Source organism: Oryctolagus cuniculus, chromosome 6, assembly GCF_051225735.1.
Source record: "Oryctolagus cuniculus isolate XC-2025 breed Fujian yellow rabbit chromosome 6, ASM5122573v1, whole genome shotgun sequence".
Classification (NCBI taxonomy): Eukaryota; Metazoa; Chordata; class Mammalia; order Lagomorpha; family Leporidae; genus Oryctolagus; species Oryctolagus cuniculus.
Genome location: NC_142872.1, coordinates 81,752,445 through 81,777,002, shown reverse-complemented (window position 1 = coordinate 81,777,002; position 24,558 = coordinate 81,752,445). Strand labels below are relative to the sequence as shown.

Genomic DNA, 24,558 nt, shown 5'->3' with positions numbered 1-24,558 from the left:
AGAACTAATGGATATGACTGCAAGCCATACACATGCATATTCATGAGTACTGAGTATCTAAGAAGTGTTTTCTGAATGATGGATAAATGAAGCATTACTTCATGGATTAACAAATGCCATGGGCCAAATTGTTCCTACCCCCACCTCTGTCTCCAGCTCTCTCTCTTTCTCTCCCTCCTTCTACCCCCCAAAATATAATATTAGAACTCTATGAAGCAGAAGTGGAATTCAATGATCAAGTGCTGTGCTCCCTGACACCGGATAAATTAGCTCTCTTTAACTGAAGAATAGAGTCCGCCAAGCCAGCTGGGACTTGGAAATGCCTGTACACACTCTGGCACGGGGCCCTGTAACAGGATGTTTGATTACACGAAGCTCAGTGGAAACCACCTTTATTACACCCACACATTTAGAAAAGCAAGCTATGCAGGATTCTGCCAACTAACTCCACTAATTAATGGATGAATAAGAAAGTATTTAAATAAGGCTCAGCTCAAACTCACATGTGAGAATTTCAGCAACTGAGTAGCCGGGGACAAGGGCTTACTCTCCAATGAAATTACAGTAAATTCTAGAGAGAAACAGACTGATCGCAGCTTGAAAATCTTATTTGCCAAACCAAATGCTTTGTACTGATTTTCAATTCCTTATAATTTATTGCTAAAAAGCCTACACTGAAAACTAAATTGAAACTAGAAGCAAAATGTTCTACCCCTTCAAGGGGAGGTACCACAGGCCAAGACCATCATTCTGCTCTCTCAACTAAGGGTTTTCACATGGGAGCTGGCACTGAGCTAGACTTATGTTTTCTGCAATTTTCTACAAGTGTGTTGTACTTAATTTTTAAAAATGAAACTACTCCTGCATAAAAGACAGAGAGAGATCTTCCATCAGCTTATTCAATCCCCAAATGACCAAAACAGCCACAGCTGAGCCAGGCTGAAGCCAGTAGCCTGGAATTCCATCTAGGTCTCCCATGTGGGTGGCAGGAACCCAAGCACTAGGGCCACCATCCACTGCCTTCCCAGGAGCATTAACATTAGCAGGAAGCTGGATCAGAAGTGGAGTGGTGGGCCGGCACTGTAGCGCAGTGAGTTAATGCCCTGGCCTGAAGCGCCAGCATCCCATATGGGCGCCAGTTCAAGAACCATCTGCTCCACTTCCGATCCGGCTTTCTGCTATGTCCTGGGAAAGCAGTACAAGATGGCCCAAGTCCTTGGGCCCCTGCACCCATGTGGGAGACCTGGAAGAAACTCCTGGCTCCTGGCTTCGGATCATCATAGCTCCAGCCATGGCGGCCAGCTGGGGAGTGAACCATCAGATGGAAGACATCTCTCTCTCTCTGCCTCTCCTCTATCTGTGTAACTCTGACTTTCAAATAAATAATAAATAAATCTTAAAAAAAAAAAAAAAGTGGAGTGGCTGCAACCTGAATCCATGCTCTGATATGGGATGACGGCATTGCTAGCACTGACTTAACTGTCTGTACCACAACACAAACCCCAAGGATTCAAGCTTCTACACATTGTCACCAACATGTTATTTATTCTTTCTTTCTTTTTTTTTTTTTTAAATCAGGACCATCCTAGGTGCCTTTCTTTTGACGATAACAACAGTGACTACCATAAGCTATGTGGTTAGTTCATAATCCTTTACAGCTCAGATCCCTCACAACCAACCTCTCTGAGGATTAGAAATGAAGACCCCTGGGCTGGTGAAGCCAGCACCTTACTAACAGCCACAAGCTAGAAAGGGACAGACCTGGAATTTGAGCCCAAATGTGCCTGACTTCACGGCCTATGCTCCAACCACTTCACCTGTACACTGCCTTTCTTACCATCAACGGTGAACAACAAGGCCACTGTCCCACCCACAACCACAGCAAACTCAGTTGCCCACATTCTGGTCTGTGAAGCACCCACTGAGGACAGAGCACAGTAAAGTCCCCTAGGCAGGATCTTCACTCTCATTCACATTTACATCTCCCCAAAGTACCCCACCGCAGTGCCTAACACACAGTGCTCAATAAATACACATTTTTAAAAAAAAAAATTTGTGGTTAGCAAAACCCAATTATGCACACTACTCCCACAGCAGTGGGCATTATGGGAAGAAACATAGCACATACAATCACACACTGGATACGTGACAAATTCATGAGTAGTAATCAGATACCTACAGTATTTTCTTTCCAACTTATCTCTTACTCTTGGCTTCTTGTTTATTTATCCTTCCAGTATTCTCTTGTTGTCTTTCTCTCCTTCCTTTCCCACTTCTTTTTTTCTTATATCTTTGGACTGTTTGCATCAAATGCAAACTGTATCTGTGCAGCAACTAATCACAGCCAAGAAAGAGTCTTTGACCAGTCACGGCCATGCCGTAAATGGAGGAGCTAGGTCCTGGGAGACCCTGGGTTCTATTAGTAAAAGAGGAAGGGCAGCAACCAGTAAAGCCCCTCCCATCCTGTACAGAAAGCCACAGATCCAACAGAGGCTGGCTTCCAAGCTATAAGCAAGCAAGACCAAGGGCAGAACTAGAAACAACAGCCAGGAGTGATGGGCATCAAAGATAATGACTTCTCTTACATATACTGTGGTCCACAAATGACATGGGCCACTTTTGAAAACCTCAGCAGTATTCCTGTCAAGGGGCTCCCACAAGCTGACCTCCATCACCTGCATTCAAACAACCCAGGCAAACATCAACATTTTGACCCAGTATGCAAGGTAAAATGACTACCCATTGAGGACTGTGTGGAAGACACACCACCAAAATCTCTCTTTTCTGTCAGATTCTATGACTCTGATGATGGGCATCAAGGAAGACAGGTAACATCAACAGCCCAGCGGTTGATCCTTGACACCAGTGGGAACAGGTGCTTAGGAAAGTGGACTCCACAGTAGAATCTTGGTTGAAGATGGGCCAGACCTGCAGAACAATGTAACATCTGAGAGCCATTCTCCAAAGCACTGAGAAATTTTCTTTCTCCGAGACCCTTTAAAGGTTATCCACTTATAACAGAACTTAAGAAAGATTACAATTCAATTCCTTGTTTAATGATGACCCTGCATTAGTGAAACTTCAAAATAACTAAAAACCTTAGTCAAATGTTTGCAGGCAGTCACAAAATTTACCTTGTGAAGATTGTTTCGGGGCCGGTGCTGTGGCATAGGCAGGTAAAGGTGCCGCCTGCAGTGCCGGCATCCCATATGGGCACCAGTTCAAGTCTCAGCTGCTTCACTTCCAATCCAGCTCTCTGATATGGCCTGGGGAAGCAGTAGAAGATGGTCCAAGTGCTTAGGTTCCTGCACTGGTGTGGGAGACCTGGAAGAAGCTCCTGGCTCCTGGCTTCAGATACACACAGCTCCAGCCATTGTGGCCAACTGGGGAGTGAACCAGCAGATGAAAGATCTCATTCTCTCCCTCTCTCTCTCTCTCTCTGCCTCTCCTTTCTCTGTGTAACTCTGACTTTCAAATAAATAAATAAATCTTTAAAAAAATACAGTTTCTATATATCACCAGCTATTCAATTTGAAACAATTCAGAAAAGCAATGTGGTCCCAAAAGACAAAAATCAGTTCTTTTGGCCAACATTGTAGCACAGTGGGTCAAATCACTGACTGTGACCCAATAGCATCCATATCAGAGCACTGGTTTGAGTCCCAGTTGCTCTGCTTCTGTTCCAGCTCCCTGCTAATGTGCCTGGAAAGGCAGTGGAGGATAGCCCAAGTGTTTGGGCCCTGCCACCCATATGAGAGACCCGGACAGAGTTCCAGGATCTTGGCTTCAGCCTAACCCAGTCCTGGCCACTGCAGCCATTTGTGGAGTGAACCAGCTGATGGGAGATCTCTCTCTCTCTCTCTCTCTCTGTGTGTGTGTGTGTGTGTGTGTGTATGTGACCCTCTCTCTGTATTGCTGCCTTTCAAATAAGTAAAAATACAATCTTCTTTTTAAAAATTTATTTATTTATTTGAGAGGTAGAATTACAGAAAGAGGGAGAAACAGAGAGAAAGGTCTTCCATCCACTGGTTCACTTTCTCAAATGGCCACAATGGCTGGAGCTAAGCCAATCCAAAGCCAGGAGCCAGGAGCTTCTTTTCTGTCTTCCACGCAAGTGCAGAGACCCAAGCATGTGGGCCACCTTCCAGTGCTTTGCTAGGCCATGAGCAGAGAGCTGGATCAAAAGAGGAGCAACTAGCTTCATAAACCGGTGCCCATATGGGATGCCGATGAAACAGAAGGAGGCTTAGCCTACTATACCACAGCACCAACCCTAAAATAAAATTTTTTAAAAAATCAGTTATGGGGCCAGTGCTGCAGCGTAGTGGGTTAAGCAGCCAACTTCAGTGCCAGCATCGCATATGGGCACCAGTTCTAGTCCCAGCTGCTCCTCTTTCAATCCAGCTCTCTGGTATGGCCTGGGAAAGCAGTAGAAGAGGGCCCAAGTCCTTGGGCCCCTGCACCCACATGGGAGACCTGGAAGAAGCTCCTGGCTCCTTTGGATCGGTGCAGCTCTGGCTGTAGAGGTCAACTGGGGAGTGAACCAGCGGATGGAAGACCTCTCTCTCTCTGCCTCTTCTCTCTGTGTAACTCTGACTTTCAAATAAATAAATAAATCTTTAAAAAAAGTCAGCTCTTATGGTGTCATATTGATTACACTGATGACTGTAAACTCTATGAACAATCTTCATAAATTTTGGATATGAGTATTATGAAAAAATAATGCATGGACTTCCATTTTTTTGCACTACAATAAAAATCTCTTTTTTTGATCATATTTAGTATTAAGAATATCTCTTCATTCCATTTTTCCACAAATGTTCTGAAGTTCCTTCTTATATTAAAAATTTATGGGGCTGCCCCAGTGGCATACTGGGCTAAAACTCCATCTGTAGCACCAGCATCCCATACGGATGCCCATTCAAGTCCCGGCTGCTCCTCTTCCAATCAAGCTCCTTGCTGATGGCCTGGGAAGGCAGTGGAGGATGACCCAACTGCTTAGGCCCCAGAACCCAAGTGGAAGAGCCAGATGAAGCTCCTGGCTCCTGGCTTCAGATCAGCTCAGTTCCAATCACTGAAGCCATTTAGGGAGAGTGAATCAGCAGATGGAAGACCTTTCTCTCTGTCTCTCTTTCCTCTTTCTCTCTGTCTGTAACTCTACTTCTCAAATAAATAAATGCTTAAAAAAATTTTTCACAGGCAGGCATTTAGCTTAAAGGTTGGGATGCCCACTTTCTACCTCAGAGAGCCTGGGTTTGATTGTCATCTTGGCTCCTGACTCTGGCTTCTTGCTCATGTGGACCCTAGGAGGCAGCAGGTGATGGCTCAAGTTACTGGGTTCCTGCCACCCACATGGGAGATCTGGATTGAGTTCCTGGCTCCTGGCTTCAGCCCCACCCAGGAGCTGTTGTAAGCATTTTGGAGTGCACAGTGAATGGGAGCTCTCTGTCTCTCTCAGCCTCTCTACCTCTCAAAAAACGAAAACAAAACAAAACATGTGAAGCCAAGAATTGTGTCCACTGCCAAGTTCATTTGTCACTCCTCAGGTCACAAAGCCTTCCATTATGTAAGGACACAGCCCAGATCAGGGGACTCCTCAGGTTTTGTTTTGTTTTGTTTTGTTTATAAAGAGTTTATTTATTCCTTTGAGAGGTGGAGTTACAGACAGAGAGAAGGAGAGACAGAAAGAAAGGTCTTCCACCTGCTGGTTCACTCCCCCAAACGGCCACAACTGCTGGAGCTGTGCCATCTGAAGCCAGGAGCCAGGAGCTTCTTCCAGGTCTTCCACTCAGGTGTGGGGTCCCAAGCACTTGGGCCATTCTCCACTGCTTTCTCAGGCTATAAGCAGAGAGCTGGATCAGAAGAGGAGCAGCTGAGACACAAACCAGCACTGATATGGGAGGCTGGCAACACAGGTAGAGGCTTAGTCTACTACGCCACAGCACCGGCCCCACTCCTTATATTTTTGAAATCCCAGGTCCTTTTTTATCTTTGCCTTGCCCTGAAAACCTCCCGCAGAAAATGCCTTCTCCTTCTGCACATCCTGTTTCAGCATCTTCTCAGTATCTCCAAAAGCTCTTTCTTACTGCTTGCAGAACACTTGGTACACGTCTGGGACAGCTCTGATCACACTCAGTATCTTGGGAAGCAGAGACCATCCTGCTGGCCCCTGGATGCTTGAGGCTTACTACAATTCCTGGGACCTTGTTGGCAGATCAGAAGTTTGGTTCATTAAACACATGAGCCTCCAGCACATGGCAAGCAGACGGGATGGTCTGTGACTCACTCCCCAGTTGAACCTTCAAGGAACTGCATCCCTACCCTCTAAGGCCGCAGTGCATAGTCTAGCAGTAAGAACAGCTCCCTTCTGTTACACACCTACTGTGCACCAGAAACAATGCTGGAGATTAACGGTTAGCTCTGTTGACTGTTACCAGCAAGCTGAGAGGTGGTGTTTTAAAGGAAGAAAGGATGACAACAAGCAAGAACTTGTTCAAGTCACAAGTGCTGAAGCCTAGATGGCTAAAGCCTAGATTTCCTTCCGTTTATGCCACCTCCTCTCACATTTGAAATGCAACTTGAGCACTGTCGACATTCCATACACTATCCCTAATTATGGAGGTGGTTGCTTCATACTGACCAAATATTGCCATTCCTAGTTATGGTGATGCCTTTTCTTCATTTTTGATATCCATTTGAGAAGCAGAAAGACAGAGAGAGACCAGGAGCAATCCTACTTACTGATTCACCCCCAAATGCCTGCAATAGTCAGGGCTGGTATAGAGCCAGTCCAGGAGCTAGGTCTCCCATGTGCTCAGCAGGGTCCCAATTACTTGAGGCATCACTGCTGCCTCTCAGGGTCTGGGTTAACAGGAAGCTAGAGTTAGGAGCTGAGCTGAGAATCAAATCCAAGCACTTGGATATGAGACGCAGGTGTCTCAGCCAGTGTTTTAACTGTTAGGCCAAATGCCCATCCTGATTATGCTTTTAAGAAAATTGTTCAAATATTGTCAAAACAATCCCAACTAAGCTGTTGCTTTCCAGTGTGTTCTCCTTCTTTTAAATCAAATAGAAAAGACTGATAACTCCACAGAAACTGAGCCCTCAACTCCAAATTGCTTATATTGTCGATAATGTTGCCACCCATCACCAGAAATGTATAGGTGAATGCCTGGGGAAGAGCAACATCAGTTAGGCAGGTGTCGAGTGCTTGCTGGCGGTGACCACTACAAGGGAAAGCCTTCTGTTGTTTAGCAGCAATAAGTGTTATTTTCTGGCACCCACTTTATCTCTGGGGAAGCCCTTTTGAGGCCCCCATTAATCATGCACCTATTCAAAACAGTAAATGAGGGCTCAAGCCCCTTCATTTTTTGGCTACATCCTCAATGCTTTACAAGATGAAAGAGTCTAGGCAAGAAGTTGCCTGTGATGGGAAAAATTTTGGCTTCCTAGTAAAAGGCTTCAGGGATTCCATTTCATTTGTGCAATAAAATCCATCATTTATTATTACAGCCATACCCTCCACGTCTACCTGTCAAAGCTTATCACAGCTCCCTAGAACAGGTTCTGGTGATAACAGAGATCCTGACATTGCTCCCTGCACGATTAGATCCCATCCTCTCTCAGCAAGGCCCCTTTTGCCAGTATATGCAGTCCTCTCTCCCTTCAGTATCTCCAACACCACAGGTTGATTTGTACCCCAACTCCTCACACTGTGCCTAGCTCCCAGGAGGCACTCTAGAAAGCTTGGTTAAACTGAACACAGTCGGCTCTTGTGTCACTTGCTTTATGTCCCACAATGGCATTACAGGAGGAGTCTTCAAGAAGTTCATTAAAATGTGGATCATTGGCCCAGAGTGGTGCTATAACGAGTTAAGCCACTGCCTGCAGTACCAGCAACCCATATGGGCGCCAATTCGAGTCCCAGCTATTCCGCTTCTGATCCAGCTCCCTGCTGATGCACCTGGGAAAGCAGTGGAATGTGACCCAAGCCCTTGGACCCTTGCACCCATGTGGGAGACCCAGATGAAGCTCCTGGTTCCTGGCTTTCGTCTGGTCTGGCGCTGGCTATTGCAGCCATTTGGGGAGTAAACCAGATGAAGATTCATATTCTCTCTCTCTCTCTCTCCCCACTCCTCCAACTCTGGCTTTCAAACAGACAAAATAAACCTTAAAAAAAAAAAGAGGGTGGAGCTTATACTGAACATACACAGACTTTCTTGTCATTATTCCCTAAACAGTATAGCAACTATTTGCATAGCATTTACATTGTATTAGGTATGATAAAGAAATCAAGAGGTGATTTATGGGCTGCTGGAGGCTGTGCATAGATGATTACATGCAAACAATGTCCCATTTTGTATAATGTGGAGAAGCATATGTGGATGTGAAATTTGTGGGAAAGTTGAGAGGTGTCATGGAACCAATCCCTCACAACACCAAGAGACAACTAATGTAACAGTGGAAGCTTCTTTGAGAAAATCTGCTATTTACAACACTCACATCCAGCAGCTCTCTTGGGGAAGGTCTGCTCAAAATTAAATGCACACAAGCATTCTTCCAGCCAAAGCATCCTCTGGCTCCAGAGTGCCCAGACTCCTCCTACCTGCACTCTGCAGTCGCACAGCTGCTTCTCATTTCTCCTTTGCTGCCATACGAAGTCATGTCAGTGGGGCCAGCATCATGGTACGACAGGTTAAGCCGCCATTTGCAGTACTGGCAACTCATACTGGAGGTTTGAGTTCCTGCTATTCCATGCTTCCAGTCAAGGTTCCTGCTAATGCGGCTGGGAGGCAGCAGAAGATAGCCCAAGTGGAAAACCAAGATGGAGTTCCTGTGACTCCTGGTTTTAACCTGGCCAAGCCCCAGCTGTTGCGGGCATTTAGAGAGTGAACCAGCAGTTGGAAGATCTCTTATGACTCTGTCCTTCAAATAAGTAGGGGCCATCATTGTGATACAGTAGGTTAAGTTGCCACCTACGACACCAGCATCCCATATGGGCACGGGTTCAAGTCCCAGCTGCTCCACTTCCAATCCAGCTCCCTGCTAAAGCACTTGGGAAAGCAGAGGAAGATGGCCTGAGTGCTTGGGCCCCTGTACACATGTGGGAGACCAAGATGGAGTTCCAGGCTCCGGGCTTCGCCTGGTCCAGTCCTGGCCACTGGGCCTATTTGGGGAGTAAACCAGTGATGGATGATCTCTCTCAATCTCTCTCTGTCTCAGTCTTTTCCTATCTCACAGTAACTCTGCCTTTCAAATAAGTAGAGTAAAAAATTTAATAAATCATGTAAGTGCTGCACATTCTTTTAAAAATAAAGATGTACAAAAGAAAAAAATCAGCATGTGCCAACAGAGAAATAATCACTATGAAAATTTTAGTGTAAAAGTGTTCTGGTTTATAGATGATGTGTAGTAGTTGTGAATATTTTGTTTCAGAAATTGTATCAGAGCGGCTATGTGCACAGTGGGTTAAAGCCCTGACCTGGAGCCAGCACTGTGGCGCAGTGGGTTAAAGCCCTGGCCTGCAGCGCAAGCATCTCATATGGGCGCCAATTTGAGACCTGGCTGCTCCACTTCCAATCCAGCTCTCTGCTATGGCCTGAGAAAGCAGTGGAAGATGGCCCAGATCCTTAGGCCCCTGCACCCACATGGGAGACGGAGGAAGCTCCTGGCTCCTGGCTTTGGATCAGTTTAGCTCTGGCCATTGCAGTCATTTGGGGAGTGAACCAGCAGATGAAAGAAGACCTCTCTCTCTCTCTCTCTCTCTCTCTGGCTGTACTACTCTGTAACTCTGTGATTCAAATAAATAAAATAAATCTTAGAAAAAAAAAAAAGAAAAGAAATTGTATCATACTGGGGCTGGCACTGTGGCACCATGCCATTATCACCATGATAATGGCATTAACCCATGTGGGAGCCAGTACACGTCCCATCTGCTCCGCTTCTGACCCAGCTCCCTGCTAATGGCCTGGGAAAGCAGGGGAAGATGGCCCAAGTGCTTGGGTCCCTGCACCCATGTGGGAGAACCTGGACAAAGCTCCTGGCTCCTGGCTCCTGGCCTCAGCCTGGCTGTTGCAGCCATTTGGGGAGTGAACCAATGCATGGAATATACCTCTCTCTCTCTCTCACACACACACACACACACACACTCTCTCTCTCTCCCCCCACCTCATCTCTCTCGCTCTATCTCTGTAACTCTATCTTCCAAATAAATACATAAATCTTTAAACAAATAAAAAAGAAGTTGTATCATACTACCTACCAGTTTGTGCTCAGCTTTTTAAAAGATTTTCATACGAGCAAGTGCAACTGAAGGTTCTCTTTTAGTATATCCACAAGCTGTTTCATTGTTTGGCCGCATCTTAATTTGTATTTTTTTTTTTTTTAATAAACCTCCCAAAGGGACCGGAGCTTTGGAATCACAGGACCAGGCTCTGTGCATTTTACACCCATCTGGCCTCACAGGACTTCCGTAGACCGCACTCCACTAAGAGGCTAGGGAGAGGGGCTCTTTCAACAGAGTTCACTTCCTTCCCCGCCCCACCCCCACCGACTGCATAAAGAGATATATGGCTGTGGGCATAGGTAAAACAGGAGAGGTCTTCAAAACATTCATGGAAAATGTGCATTATGAAAAACTGCATGAATTTCAGGTTTTTCACCAAAATACATTTATCCTTTTATGTAACTTTTCCATGAACTTTTTAAAAAATATTTATTTATTTTACTTGAAAGAGTTTTAGAGAGGCAGAGGCAAAGAGAGAGAGAGACAGAGAGAGAAAGAATCTTCCATTCACTGGTTCACTCCCCAAATGGCCGCAACGGTCTGGAGCCCGGATCTGTGCTGATCCTAAGCCAGGAGCCACGAGTCTCCCACGTGGGTGCAGGGGCCCAAGGGCTTGGGCCATCTACTGCTTTTCCAGGCCATAGCAGACAGCTGGGTTGGAAGTGGAGCAGCCAGGACTTGAACTGGAGCCCATATAAGATGCCAGCACTGCAGGCAACAGCTTTACCCACTACACCACAGTGCCGGCGCCCCTTCCCCCCATGAACTTTTTAAAGTACCCTCATTGGAGCAGGCATTTGACAAGCCATTTGGAGGGCTGGCCCTGTGGCTTAGAAAGCTAAGCCTCTGTGAGTGGCACCTATGGTCACTGGTTCAAGTCCTGGCTGTTCCTCTTCTGATCCAGTTCCCGGCTATGGCCTGGGAAAGCAGTAGAAGATGGCCCAAGTGCTTGAGAGACTCAGAAGAAGCTCCTGGTTCCTGGCTTTGGATTGACCCAACTCAAGCTGTTGCAGCCATCTGGGGAGTGAACCAGTGGATGGAAGACCTTTGACCTTTCTCTCTTTCTCTACCTCTCTGTCTGTGACTCTACCTCTCAAATAAATAAATAAAATATTTTTAAAAAAGGACGCCACTTGGGATGCACACATCCCATATTGGAGTGCCTAGATTCAGGTCCTGGCTCTGTTTCCAAGTCCAGCTTACTGCTGGCTCGCACCCCACAAGTAATGGCTGACTCCTGGCTTCTGCTTGGTCTAGTCCTGGCTATTGAAGACACTTGGGGAGTGAACCAGTAGATGGACCATCTCTCACTCTCTCTCTCTCTTTCTGTCACCCTGCCTTTCAAAGGTAAATATACATACAAACATTTATACATACATAAAACACAGTCATGTAATTCTTGATATGGATTGTAACCAAAGAAGTTTAGCAGCTACTGCTCCATCTCAAGATTCAAAAAGTGACTATAGCTTAAACAGTTTTAAAAATAGCCCTGAACTGGGGACAGTGCTGTGGAGTAGCAGATAAAGTCACCACCTGCAGTGCCGACATCCCATATGGACACTGGTTTGAGTCCCAGCTGCTCCACTTCCGATCCAGCTCTCTGCTTATGGCCTGGGAAAGCAGTAGAAGATGGCCCAAGTGCTTGGGTCCCTGCACCCGCATGGGAGACCTGAAAGAAACTCCTGGCTCCTGGCTTTGGATCGGTGCAGCTCCGGCCGTTGCAGCCAATTAGGGAGTGAACTAGCGGATGCAAGACTTCTCTCTCTCTGTCTCTCCTCTCTGTGTAACTTTGATTTTCAGATAAATAAGTATCTTTAAAAAAATAGCCCTGAATAACTGAGTTTGGATTAAGAAATGATCAATAGTGCCTGAACACTAGAAGATTTTAAAACATCTACATATCATTTCACAGATTTCCGTGATGGGTAATTTTAACACGTACATCTTTCTGTTGCTGAAAAAGCAGTGGGCTGGCTCTGCATTGATGACTGTAGATTCTGCTTCCCCCCTCCCCCTCCGCCATCTGCCTGCCCTCCCCGCTCCCCCTCAGGCCCCATCCAGGACAAATTGAAGATGGACAGATCAGGAGGTGAAGAAAGAGCCCTGAGGGCAAAGCAGCTCTGGGCAACAAGGAAGGTGGGGCTGCAGGCAAATGACCTGGCAGGAGGAAGTATCACTTCCTTGCTTGCCTCCTCCCTCGGCCTCCTCCCTGGGGCCTCCAGCGACAGTTCTGCTGTCCCCAACACAGCTTCCCCGTGGAAAGCAGAAGTGGTCCTCTCTCTCCCGAGGGCCTCTCTGAGACCAGCTTCTCCATTCCCCTCACCCTCCGCGAGGTCAACATTTACAGGAAGAGTGGAGCCACCCAGAAGGTCCAACCACCAAGAAAACGTCACCGCTTTTGGGTGGAGGCAGAAGAACCAGATGTGGCTCCCCCACCTCCAGGGGCATCCTCCCCACGAAGAAGTTCCAACGGCTCCGCCACCCGGTCTTTACCAAGATGGAGAGGAGGGAGGGGCGGGGACTAGAGAGGCATTGCCAATCGGTGCAGTGCAGTGTCTAATAAGCAGTGAGAGAGATGTAGATGCTAACAGGAGGGTGAGGGTGTGGGCAGGCAGCACAGTATTTGACTTTGTCTGAAGCATGAACTGTAAAAAGGAAGTGAAACAGATTGAAAGACCCTCTAAACTACACTTCTGAAGACTCCTTCCCAACACTCTGCAGCTCAGCACACAGAGCCTGGGCTTTGGACAAACCCATCCTGTCCATGTTACCCCCACTTGGGATATCATTTAGGAATCTCAGCCTTATGAGCAATGAACTCATCTCTTCTCATACGGGGTCAACCCATGCTACCTCGATTCCTGGTTTAAAGATGGCTTTGTAACATGGGGAGAGAAAGAGCTGAAGGCAGGAGCTGCAGGAGAGACTAGGAAATGCTCAAGGGTTAACAAAGCACAGTGAAACAAACAGCATGTTGGGAAAGTCTACAGCAACAAGAACTACATCCTGACTGTGAACACAACTTTCAAGAAATAGCTGTGTGGCAACTAAGGGATGCTGACTGCTTATTTAGCAATAAATGAAAATGAAATATAGAACTAAAATGGAAAAAAAAAAAAGGCCAATCAGAAAGAACAAAGGAGATTATGGGGCCCCTGCACTTATCTGCATGGATGAGTCTTTAAAAAAGATTATCTATTTGAAAGGCAGAAAGACAGAGAGAAACAGAGAGAGATTCCCCCATCCACTGGTATACTCCCCAAATGCCCACAAAAGCCAGGGCTGAGTCAGGCCAAAGCCCAGGAGCAGAGAACACAATGCAAGTCTCCCACATGGGTAGCAGGGCCTCGATCTGCTGCCTCCCAGAGTGCACATTAGCAGGAAGCTGGCATTGGCAGTGGAGCTGGGACTCCACTCCAGACTCCAGACTCCAGACTCCAGGCTCTCCGATGTGCGATGCGGGCGTCCCGAGCGGCAGCTTAACTGCTGCAGCCAGTTTCCACCCCTGAAGGAGTCTTTCTGACATACAATTCAGTCCTTCCAGATAACTTAAGCCAAAAATACCTACGAGAAGGTCCAAGTCCTTACACAGATCTGTTACAAAATCTCCAATTCCTCAATTGGCAAATTTCCATACCATTTTCTAGACTTGGGTGTATCTCCCAAATGAGAACTTACTCACAAAACATTTTAGAAATGATGATAGAGTGAACTCAAAGTCTCACAACTTAAGAACCAGGAAACTAGACGGCTACAAGAAATCTTTCAGTATTTCTAACTGAAACAAAAAGCCAACTTCCTCTTCCATGTCCTTCTTTTCATTATTAACCTTGAAGAATGGGAGATAACCCATGCTCATTACAGGAAAATTGGCCCAGAATAGTGCCTTGTACACAGCAGGTGCTCAGAAAATGGGACATGTGCTTTAACACACGTCCTATGTACCCAGTCCCCTTAGTTTATATTTTTAACTTAAAGATTATCTCATTGTTGTAACAACCAACAAAGGGGCTCAGATAGGATTCGTGGGGGAGACACTTCTTGGCAGAGGCTGAACAAAGTCCTTTGGCCAAATACTCCTTGGGTATTTCTGTATTAATCAATAATTACCGAATAGCCCCCAAGGCTGCTGCTACAGCTACTTGAACAGCAGTCAATATTGGTGTCACCATAGCAGTTATTGTAGATCATTCCCCAAATCCACTCTCCCAGCAGGAAGCTATGCTCAAAGACACAGTTCCAGACAATCTTGCTTAACCACACAACTGTCCCAATGTTCTGAGCTGCAGCCACTTTGCTCAGAAAATTACCACATGATAAAAAGAACTTTGTCTCTATTTTTAAAATATTTATTAAATGATTTTTTTTTGACAGGCAGAGTGGATAGTGAGAGAGAGAGAGAGAGAGAGAGAAAGGTCTTCCTTTGCCGTTGGTTCACCCTCCAATGGCCACCGCGGCCGGCGCACTGCGGCCGGCGCACCGCGCTGATCCGATGGCAGGAGCCAGGTGCTTTTCCTGGTCTCCCATGGGGTGCAGGGCCCAAACACTTGGGCCATCCTCCACTGCACTCCCTGGCCACAGCAGAGAGCTGGCCTGGAAGAGGGGCAACCGGGACAGAATCCGGCGCCCCGACTGGGACTAGAACCCGGTGTGCCGGAGCCGCAAGGTGGAGGATTAGCCTAGTGAGCCGCGGCACCAGTCTTAAATGATTTTTAAAATGTCTCTTTTAAGTAGCTGAGAACCCAATACAGGTCTGAAGGGGGACAGGTAGAAAATGTCAGAAAACATAACAATCATGACTAATGACTAATGTGACACTTAGCTTGTGACCTGGGGCAAGCCCCTCAATCTGTGTTTTTGTATCTGTTCCTGCCTATCCTGTAGGAGACAGGAGAGACTCAGATGAAATCAAGGTTCAAAAAGCTCCCAGAGCCTTGGACAAGCAAATTGTCATAACTGCCCAAGAAAGATCAGCGGCCATTTCTGCCATCAGTGGGTTTTTGACCAATATCTCAACATCCTGACTAATGATTGCCAAGTCTCTTCAATGTCAACACAACCCTCCCATCACAGAGACCATCAGTACCAGGGAGCTGAAACAAGGTCCAATGCTGTGAACTCCAATACATTGTATTCTTGTAAGATCTATATGGAGAGGCTCACAGCATGGCATAGCAGGTAGAGCCACCACCTGCAGTGTCGGTATCCCATATGGACGCTGGTTCAAGTCCCAGCTCCTCCACTTCCCATCCAGCTCTCTGCTATAGTCTGGGAAAGCAGTAGAAGATGGCTCAGGTCCTTGGACTCCTGCACCCATGTGGGAAACCAGGAGGAAGCTTCGGAATGGCTGAGCTCTGGCTACTGTGGCCATTTGGGGTGTGAACCGGCAGATGGAAGACCTCTCTTTCTCTCTCTCTCTCTCTCTCTGCCTCTCTCTGCCCCTGTCTCTGTAACTCTGCCTTTCAAATAAATAAACACATCTTTAAAAAAAAAAAGATCTGCATGGATTTATATATGGTCATATTGTTTAATTCTGTTGCATTAAAATTCTACATATTCCTATCAATCAACTGAATGTTTCGGTGATTTATTTCTGAATCCGAATGCCAATGGCACTAACAGGTTTTGAAAGTCTTTGATTCACAAGTGTGCTGGATCATTTTCCTGCTAAACAGAAGCCTCTGAAGGTGGTGGGGGTGGGGATGAGGATATTGCACAGTCTCCACATACTTTTGCAACCACCAGCAATGACCATAAGACAAAGAGACAGGCCAGCTTCCTTTCCAAGATGGGTCTTACAGCTCCACAGCAAGTCCTCTCTTCCAGCAATAGAGCAGTGCAGACAGTCCTGGGTGCAGAACACTATTTCTGGGTAGCTTTATGGTCAACAGAGTCCCTTAAATCTCTGCCTTAGAAACAAAGACAGAAAGCACCAATTGGCTTCAACCACCTAGGGACAGCCCTGTTTCCCCTCTCTCTGTCCTGAGTTGTGCACAGGGCCAGATTCACAGTAGGCCTCCATGCCTCTTCCCAAGTAATGTCCACTGAGCGCCAACTGTGTGCTAGGCACCAGGGCTAGACACATAACTGTCATAACTGCTTCAGGACCTTCCATGGTGAAGGATACAGTCTATAGGCATAGGGACAAATTGTAATGTCAGTCTAGTTGCTGCTATGAAGGCAATGCTGGCTACATGGATGGCCCCAGTGACTTATCCCAAAGCACAACTCTGGCAAATGATAGAAGAAACCAAAATTCAGGTTTGTTGGCTCCTATTCTGTCCCCTAATATCTTTGGCCTTTATATGCCCCCACCTAGGAAGATGGTCACTCATTTACATCCCAAAGAGGCCCCATTACCCAAAGCACTTGCGATCCAATTATGTCTACCCAATCCTCATCTCCTCATTCATCTCTGAAAGATGGAGGACTAACAGATCCCACCCTTTCCTTGCAGAGCTTACTCTTACTCAGAAAAGACTCAATGAATTCCTGGACTCTGAGCACCCACTCCCCTAGCACTGCCTCTGGTGTTACTGGTGCAAAGAAAACACAGGCACAGCCAAGACAGCATACAGCCACCCAAGAGTCAAACATTCCTGGTGGGTTCTGAGGGCTAATCAGAGAGCTGGGCCTTGCTCCAGGACAGCCAATCCCTCCTGTACTTATTAAGCAGATTTACCAAGAAAGTCAGATGGCTCAATCAGATGTGTAGTCTTAGGTTTAAGATCACCAACCGGCAAAGAATCAAGGAGTGTTGTTGTGGAATTAATTTCAATCAATAACAGTAACCACCATCTATGGAGTGCACAGAATGTCCAAGGGACTTGATATGTACTAAACAGTACAAGAGGTAGGATGTATGTAGGTTTTCTCCAAGGTGAGAAACTCAGAAAAGGACTTTCAATCATCTGTTCCCTTCAAAGACAGCTAAGGCCTGGATTCCCACGCGGGTTTCTGGATGGCCAAGAGACTGGGCAAATTTGGAGTAATTAACACACATATGCCGACTTACAAACAGGGTCACACGACAGGCGAGCTACCAGAAGTAGCATCACAAATGCACAGCAGGCAATCAAGAGGAGGCCTCAGCCGGCCTAGATAAGGCAGGAAAGTGGGAACTGACGCCTACACCCTTCCCCCAAAGGCCAAGGAAAGGCAACCCCTGAATTCTTAAAATAACTCCAGCTTCCTCTCGCTGCAGAGGCATCAGACGACTCCTCAGCAGCCAAGAGGCGCCCGCTCAGCGGGAGGCTGAGCTGCCGCCTTCACCACGGCCCCTGGACTTCAGGCTCCTGCCGGGGCCACCAAGAAGGGCAGCTGTCCGCCGGCCTGGGAGAGGGCCCGGGCCGAGCCTCATCGCTCACCTCTGGGCACCCAGGACCTAGTAGGGAGACCAGATTGCGCAATCCGAGGAGTTCCCTCCAGGATCCCCGCCGCGCCGGCTGCGCGTGGACAGAGGCTTCCCCGCAGCGCGCGGGGAGTGGCCCGAGCGGTGACCGCACCCGGAGGGATCCGCTGGGTGCTCGCGACCGTACATCCCGCCGCGCCCCTGAGCGCCTCGGCTGCGACACCTGCGGACCCTCCCGCCCCCGCGTCTTCGCTTCCCCGGGCTGAGTCACCCACGAGCACAAGTCCTCTGGTGCCTTCACCGCCAGCACTGGGCGCCGGTGCGGCCAGGAAGCGGTGCGGGACCCTTGCTGCGGCGGCCTGCGCCTTAGCCCTCGGCCCGGAACGGAACCGGTGTCAGGGACCCCGGCCAGTGGCAAAGCCTCGGGCCCCGCCCGGCCACGCGCGCCCACCCCGGGACTCACCCGCTCGCGCTGAAAGTTTCGGGACGGTGGCGGTGGTGCTCCACGGTGACTTAGTTCAGAACGGGCGGCGCGACGGCGCGGCCCCGGGGGCCCGCGTGGGGAGGGACAGCGTGGCGGGGGGGAGGCAGGACGCGCGGCAAGGGGCTGCGCGCGTGGGGCCCGTGGGCGCCACGGCAGGGAGCGAGCGGCGACGCGGCCCGGCGCGGTGGGAGAGGAACTGGCTGTCGCCGGGCTTGGCCGAGAGGTCCCAGCTACTTCCTGGTGCTGGGATTTGCATACTGCGCCCAGAGGGCGGGGAAGTGACCGTTTGGTCCCTGCCCAAGGTTTGGGTGTTTGCTGTGGCCGTCGCGCGGGGCTTTGCGGGCAAAGAACCCTGGCGACCCTGCATGCAACTCCGGGGAGTGGAGCAGCGTGGGGCCCCACGTCCTTCTGTAGGGGCCGACAGGAGATCGCCAGAGGACCCAGAAGGTCCTCTGATCTCGTCTCCCCTCCTCTCCTTCTCATCTGCTCTCCAAGGTGTTAGGAAGCCTAGTGCTCCTGGGACAGAGGGTCTTCTGATTCCTCCCAGCGTTTTAAACTCTCTCCAGCGAGATGAGAAGTGCTGTCATGATCTTAGGGTCTCACTGAGGTCTTAGCCCTCAAAGATGTACCCTGGGAAGAAGGCATTGACTTGGGGGTTGGAGGTGCAGCAGAGTTAAATGGCCACGGTTTCCTCGGGAAGATGGCGATAAGGATTCCTACCTCCTACGAGGGCCTTCTGTAGAGAGTTCACATGAGGCACAGGGCATGGCACATAGCAGGTGCCTAACCAGTGTTGGCTCAAAGACTGATCGCAAGTTCAAGTTCATGTTCCAACTCAATAAATGTCACACATCTAAGTCCCTGCGGCTGCTCACTTGCTCAAAGCCAGTTCACTTGTTCACCAAGATCCCAGCACTGTTTTACCTTACCGAATTTACTCTCTGTAGGAGAGTTGGTCTTTGTATTAATAGCAAAATCTTAGATAGGGCCTGTTGGCACCAGTCATGCTCTCTTTTAACTGTTTTCTTAAGCAGCTAGCTCCAGCTAGCCTCTGATAGGTCAAAGCAGCCATACTGTAACACAATCAGATACAGTAGTCATTGTTACTAGTAAAAGAGTACTAAGGCTTGCAAAGCACAGTCAAATGACAAATGAGGACTATTAAGTCAACCACAAACCAAGCATACAAGGGTGGTCCCATAAGATTATAATGGAGTTAAAAAATTCTTATCACATAGTGCTGTAGTTAGCTATAGGAGCATCGCAGTGCAAGACCTTATACACATGTTTATGGTGGTGCTGGTTTAAACAAACCTACTGTGCTTCCCATCATACAAAAGTACAGTGCAAACAATCATGTGCAGGTGCACAATACTTGAAAATGACAGTAAACAACTGTTACTAGTTTGTGCATTTACTATACTTTTATCACTGTTTATAGTCTACTCCTTCTACTTATATATAAAAAAAGTTTACTATAAAACTGTGTCCCACGCTATGCCACCAGCAGCCTCATACATCCCACACTGTGTGTGTTGATTACATCAGGAGGCTACACTGGGGGTAGGGGCTGGGGGAGCATTTAATCTAGTGGTTAAGACCTCCTTGAGACACCTGCATCCCTCATCAGAGTGCCTGGATTCAGCTTCCTGCTAATGCTGATCCTGGGAGGCAGCACCAGCAATGATGACCCAGGTAACTGGGTTCCTGTCACCCATGTGGGAGACCTGGATTGAGTTCCCAACTCCTGGCTTTGAGCTGGTCTAGCCTCACCCAGCCCCTTCGCCAGTCACTGAGGACATCTGAGGGGTGAACAGTGGCTGGAAGTGCTCTATCTATCTATATTTATCTCTCTCTTTCTTAACTCTTTGTAAACCAAATAAATAAATTAAAATTTAAAATAAATTTTTAATAAAGAGGCCTCGTGGTGTGTCTGACCTACATCACCAGGGTATGTGCAAGTATACTTCATGATGTGGACACAATGGCAAAATTACTGGACAACATATTTCTCAGAACATGTCCCCATTATTAAGTGACATGTGACTGTACTTCCTTAAAAGAAAAAAAAAAGTAGGATGGTTCATACCTATGATATTTGCAGTATGTATCAGTTACTTCCCTGCTGAAGAATAGGTGGGTGGGTAACCATGGGAAGGTATTGAGCCTATGAGGAACACCTTTCAAGAATTCTCTGCCCCAGGGTTCACTTCCTGAACTGCTCTTCACAATGACCTTGCAAATATTTTGTCCTAAAGTATCTTTTGCTAACAATGAGTCCTCGAGATCCTGGCTGAAGGCATGAGGCAAATAATAAAATGGTACAAAATTTTTTATGTCAAGGCCAACATTGTGTAGTGGATAAAGTTGCTGTCTGCAATGCAACTGTATGGATACCAGTTCATGTCCCAGCTGCTCTACTTCCAATCCCACTCTCTGCTAATGGCCTGTAAAAAGCAGCAGAAGATGGTCCAAGTGCAGGGGCCACATGAACCCATGTGGGAGACCTGGGTGAAGCTCCTGGCTCCTTGCTCCTGGCTTCAGCATGGCCCAGTCCCTGTTGTTATGACCATTTGGGGTTTGAACCAGCAGATGGAAGATTCTCTCTCTCTCTCTCTCTCTCTCTCTCTCTCTCTCTCTTCCCCTCTCTCTGTAACTCTGACTTTCAAAAAAAAAAAAAAAAGCTTAATGTTAGATTAACCCATCTGGAATATCTTGTTTGTGTTTTGGTAAAATGTCTCTTGGAGTAGGGAACAAAACATAAGGTAGACCTAAGCTTGCACCCATCTCTGCTCCTAACTCCACACACACGCAAGCATCCTAGCTAAGTTCATCGCTTTATTCTATTTGGAAGTAGCAACTCTTCCCCTTCCCACGTCTCGATCTGTACTGATCCTTTCTGAAAACTTCCTCCCTATTCTCCACATCTATCTTCTGGAAAGTACCATGAAAGTCCTATTTCTCAGTGAAAGCCATCATTGGTAGCCTTCTTTTCTAGGCATCTTTAGCAGTGTGTAACATTCATTAAACTAGACTTATGCACTCTGGAGCATTAGTGCCTTCATTTCACGTTAGTTAGCCTTTTCTCTTCAGCTGCAAGTAGATAGCAAACTCGTTTTTGGAAGGAACTGCCTCTTGTGTTTACCCATTTTGCAGTGTACTTCCCCAAAGTTCTATTGAGTGATCTAAAATACCTCACTGGTATTTATTGATTGGTTAATTGATTGAATAATTTGTCTCAACAGTATTCTTGAAATTAAGCACAGAATGGAATGATCACAGGCAGGTGGAAATCAACAAAGGTTCCCTTGGTGGAGTTGACAGGTCTTTGAGGATAGGATAGGTTATGATTGGCAGGCCAGAAGGAGGGAGTACGCAAATGCATTAACTCTGTTGTAGTAGTCAGCTTTTTGTTCGTACAACAAAACACATAAGACAACCTAGTTATGGAGGAAGGAGGATCATTCAGGCTCACGGTTGGTGATGGTCAAGTCTAAGATTGGGTTGTCCCATTGGTCAGGTAAATGAAGCTGGCAAATGGCAATGGTGCAGCATGTGTGGAGGAAGGATCACATGATGAGACAGCATACAGAGAATGACCCAGGCTTATATAACCAGTTCTCTCCTGAGAAGTACATCCCGAGGCACGCTGCCAATGACCTAAGCACTTCCCATTAGACCCACCTCCTAAACACCATAATCATGATGTTTCCACCTTCTTAAGACCATCAACTCATGACTTTGGAATTTAACCATCTGCCTGATTTCAGGAGCCAAGTCCTATTCAAACCGTAGTGCGTATATAGTGTATTCTTATTTTGGCTCCTAACCATGGGTGTGAAGTCACTGCTCTCTAAAATGTATTTGTAACCCCAAAATCACCAGTTAAGGTGCTTTCCCAGTTGTTTGTAGATGCCTGCATTGCAGAGTAGTGAAATGTTTGAGTTGCCCAAATGCACATATTCCCAGGTGAGATCAAACAAGGTCACACTCTGCTTTCTAGTCTCGGCTTTCATACCACAGGCAAGTGTCCTTCCCCCCTCCCCCAAAGATTTATTTTATTTATTTGAAAGACAGTTTCAGAGAAAGGTAGCTTTCCAAGAGTGAGAGGTCTTCCATCCACTGGTTCACTCTCCAAATGGCCACAATTGCTGGAGCTGAGCTGATCCAAAGCAAGGATCTAAGAGCCTCTTCTGAGTCTCCCACGTAGGTGCAGGGGCCTAAGGACTTGGGCCATCTTCTGCTGCTTTCCCAGGCACATTAGCAGGGAGCTGGATCGGAAGTGGAGCAGCCCAGACTCAAACTGGCATCCATATGGGTTTCCAGCGCTGCAGACTGGGGCTTTAGTCTGCTGTGCCACAGTGCTAGTCCCACAAGTGTCCTTTTTGCAGTCTATTTAGTGCTATGTTTTCCACATTTCTATGCTTTTTTGTTGTTGTTATTGGTGATTTTGCTATTTAAAATCACCCCCAATCATAGTGCTGTCTGGAGTTCCTAAGCACAAGAGGCTATGATGTGCTTTATGAAAAAAAATTCTAGTGTTAAATAAGCTTCCTTCAAGCATGCATTGTCCTTCTGTTGGCCATGGGATTGATGTTAATGGATCAATAATATATTCAATAAGGTGTTATTGAATAGAAGTGTACATAAAATAAGGTTATGGATTGATCAGTTGATGAAAATATTGTGGCCTAAGACTCGTAGGAACTAACGCTGCATTTACCCCAAGGCCATGATGTTAGCTAATGAATGTCATATGCACAGTAGCTTTAGAGATCATAACTACCATGAATAATGAAAATCATTATCTGATCATGGTGTTTCTTACCAAGACTGGTCATCTGGTCAGCAGCCCATCCTGCTGTCATGGTGTGGACCCTCCAGGATGCTTCTTCCAAACCTCTGGGAGGCACACTCCAGGGGTTCAGACTCCTCGGCTTGTTTGCACAGGACCCTTAGTGGGGTTTTCAGGGAGGGGCAGAGTGGACCCTAGGAATCAGCATCTGACTCACAAGCTTGACCACAGATTGCAGGCCTAAGTAGCACATACTACAGGGCAGTGGTGCTCAATGCTGGGGACAAATTAGAATCACCTGAGCAGCTGAAATGTTCCCAGGGCCAGGCCCTACCTAGATGCATGAAAATTGTGGGGAGAGAGAGCATAACCCAGTGCTCAGAGACTTTCAAGCCCCCTCTGGGTGGAACCAGTCAGCAGCCAAGACTGGGAACCACTGGCAAAGAGCCCCAACCAGTTGCCCTGCTAATGTGTCTGGGGTGTTGCCAACCATATGGACTCCTGTCTATCCCCAGGCCTCCTAACAGAACACAACAGACACCCTCTTATCTGGGACTTGTGAACAAAAACAAAATCATTAAAAGAAATCCTAAAATGCTGGAAATGTGCCGTAAGAATTTTACTTGACCTTCAGCCCCTGGTCCATTCATTCCTGTCAGGTCAAGGAATGCTCCCTGGCACTCTGTGCCATCATTCTTATCTAAGTATATGCAGAAGATGGTCCAAGTGCTTGGGACCCTGCCACCCATGTGGGAGACCTGGATGAAGTTCCTGAGTCCTGGCTTTGGCCTGGTTCACCCCTATCCAAGCTCAGCCATGGTTGTTGTGGCCATCTGTGGAAGTGAATCAGTGGATGGAAGATCTCTCTGTCTCTCCCTCTCTCTTCCTGTAACTCTGACCTTCAAATAAATAATAAATCTTTAAAAATTATTCATGGAAGATGGGCACTTAGTTGGGTTGACCTGTATCAGATAGCAAAGTGGCTGGGTTGAATCTTGGCTCAACCCTGGGATTTTATAGGTATTTGAAGAATGAACCTGTAGAGGGGAGCTCACTCTCCCACTCTTTCTTCCTCTGTCTCTATCTCTCTCCCCCCAACATGGAAAATGTGGATTATGAAAAACTATGCATGGATTTCAAAAATTGCTACACCAAAATAGACTTATCTTTTTTAAAAAAAGATTATTTGAAAGGCAGAGTGACAGACAAAGAAAGAGATCTTTCATCCATTGGTTCACTCTCCCAGATGGCTACAATGGCCAGGGCTGGGCCAAGCTGAAAACAGGAGCCAGAAACTCTGTCCTGATCTTCCACATGGATGACAGGGGCCCAAGTACTTGGCCCATCATCTGCTGCTTTCCCAGACACATTAGCAGGGAGCTGTATGGGAAGCAGAGAAACTGGGACTCAAACTGCCCCTCTCCTATGGGATGAATACTGATGTCACAAAAGGCAGTTTAACATGCTGTGCCCCAACGCTGATCCCTTAAATTTATCTTTTAATCCAATTTTCTCAAAGCATTTTGAAGCTACTGCCTATGTGTTCTAGAGAACAGAGGATTGGAGTAGAAAAGGAAGCGAGAATGTTTGTTCATCCAGTTTACTGGGAGGGATTGCTAGGGCTTCCTCTCACAACCACC

The 24,558-nt window shown here is 47.1% G+C and overlaps 1 protein-coding gene across 3 annotated transcripts in view; it reads right to left on the bottom strand.

Annotated features, from left to right (window-relative positions):
* LYN (LYN proto-oncogene, Src family tyrosine kinase) overlaps positions 1-18,556 on the bottom strand; it is a 143,358-nt gene extending 124,802 nt beyond the window's left edge. Inside the window, exon 1 of one of the 3 annotated variants that reach the window (XM_002710498.6) lies at positions 18,103-18,556. The gene's annotated coding sequence lies outside the window, so the exon portion shown is untranslated. The remainder of the gene's footprint in view (positions 1-18,102) is intronic. The other 2 variants (XM_002710497.6, XM_089335260.1) reach the window with 2 other exon arrangements.
* Between the last annotated feature and the right edge of the window lie 6,002 nt (positions 18,557-24,558).